The sequence below is a fragment of the Poecilia latipinna genome, unplaced genomic scaffold, assembly GCF_001443285.1.
Source record: "Poecilia latipinna isolate Pla-1442-1.1 unplaced genomic scaffold, P_latipinna-1.0 Scaffold1608, whole genome shotgun sequence".
Lineage (NCBI taxonomy): Eukaryota > Metazoa > Chordata > Actinopteri > Cyprinodontiformes > Poeciliidae > Poecilia > Poecilia latipinna.
In genome coordinates, this window is record NW_015114224.1 from 75826 (window position 1) to 77900 (window position 2075).

General features: G+C 41.1%; 1 protein-coding gene across 1 annotated transcript in view; it reads left to right on the plus strand.

Moving 5' to 3' along the window:
- Positions 1-1803: 1803 nt before the first annotated feature.
- LOC106963978 (myocardin) overlaps positions 1804-2075 on the plus strand; it is a 22715-nt gene continuing 22443 nt past the window's right edge. Inside the window, exon 1 of the mRNA XM_015059187.1 lies at positions 1804-1966. The gene's annotated coding sequence lies outside the window, so the exon portion shown is untranslated. The remainder of the gene's footprint in view (positions 1967-2075) is intronic.

The following is a 2075-nucleotide window of genomic DNA, read 5'->3' on the forward strand; positions in this document are numbered from 1 at the left end:
CGGCACACTAGTGTGCCGCGGAACAGTGGTTGAAAAACACTGATTTAAAGGACCAAGAGAAATCTGATACTTTAGAGGGAGAAGGTTAACTCCGTGCAAGTCTGCCTCTTCGTCAGTCAGTGCAGGATTTAACACCCTGCAGCGTGTGTGTGTGTGCGTGTGTGTGTGTGTTGGTGGGAGGAAAGGAGGAGAAAGAAGGAGGGTAACAGGTGCTAATCAGAAAGGGAGTCCCGGCTGCAGAGGAGAGGGCATAGCTGGGGTGGGGGACCGGAGAGGAAAAGCGATTACATCACCTTTCTAACAATATTGTGTCTCTCTGTCTTTGCAGCCGGTTTTATTAATGTGTTTCGTTCGTGAGAGTGTTTGACAAATGCACTCTCTGAGCATGAGAGGAGAAGGTTTTCAGACTAACACAGACAGAGTGGGTGGACGGTACCTGGAAGAGTGGTTTTATCATTAGCGATTTATTAAAGTGAGGCTCCCTTCCAGTTTGTGGTCCATTAGTTGTTTCACTGCAACCTTCACTGGAGAATACAGTGGCTCGCAAAAGTATTAACACCCCTCTAACTATTTCCAAATGTTTCCTCAAATTACTACAAGAAATTTACATTTTTCAAAATGTAAATTTTGTTAGCCAAACAATTTTGTTTGGCTAACCGTGAGATAGGCTACATTTACACGCAGGAGCATGTCTATCGGCTTCGCATTCGTATTGTAAGTATTTTTGTATTTTGTCAGCCTTTAACAAGAAGGTCCGGGATTCTCTCTGTACGAAGTTTGCTTACTGGGTACTCTGGTTTTCATCCACAGCTCAAAAGTATGCGTGCTAATTTGTTAGCATGCTAATTTGTTAGCATGCTAATTTGTTAGCATGCTAACAAATGTGTAACAAATGTGTGAACGTATGTTTATCATGTTTCTTGTTTTATCCAGCCTAGAAACCTGTTCAGGGTAGTGGTATTAAACTTTTACAATCCAAAAAAGCAATTTCTGCCCGCAGTCCAGCTAAACGAGACAATTTCTAAAGAACTATTATTTTATTGTTATTTTTATGTTTTAAAATAAAGTGGGGAAAAAATTGAAAATTGGATATATTTTCTTCTATATGTTTTTTGTGATGTAAAAAAACACAATTTCCAACACACAGACAAGAAAATATAAAATAAAAAATATATTAGTGGCACTTTTAGGATCTTTATGTTGTGAAAATTCAGTACAATTACCTCCCTAAAAAAACCCATTATTGTATATATTTTTAAAAACACATGCTGGTCCCTAGAGCTTGTGGAGAGTAGAAAAAGACATTTGTGGATACCGAGCCACAGATAATGGATGGAGGACCAGAGGAGCTGCTTCCATCTTTGCTTTTAACAAATTGCATTCTTTTAGCAATGTCATTTCTTCTTGTGATTCTTCCAAATACACTAGATTTGTTCTCTAACGGGAGTCTGACTTAAACTTATACACAACTTTTTCCTTACCTTGTCTGCTTTTTGTCTTGATCCGAGTTGTTCACAGAGCACCTGGACTTAAATTTAGAATAAGTTACACTAAAATAGACTGGATTTTATTCAGGCGTTTCGAGGAAAAGGCTTAAATATAAATGCAAACTGCACTCTTTAGGTTTTTTTTTTTTTTTAAACAAACTTCACAATTGTGTAATTTTGTGTCACTCCATTATATAGAATCCTAATAAACTGACATTTGTGGTGGTAATGTAACAAAAGGTGATGCCGTTTATTGAACATGATCACTTCCTCAAGCATTTAGAGGATCCCCACCTCAGATAAAACTGATCTACCCACTTTTTTCCCTCTCTTTCAGGACCTCTTCTCCTGACCAACCAGCCGGCTTGTTGCTTCACCCTCTCCTCCTCGCCGTCCTCTCTCTCCGCCTCCCCTCCCTCTTCTCCATGACCTGCTGAACCAGCACACACACCGGCTTGTCTGTCAAACTGGAGGAACAGGTGCTGCAGCTACAGACTCACTTACCCCACTTCTCCCCCCCCCCCCCCCCCCCCCCCCCCCCCCTGGTCACCACTCAAAAAAGCGAGCGGGCACAAGCGCGCCAACCCC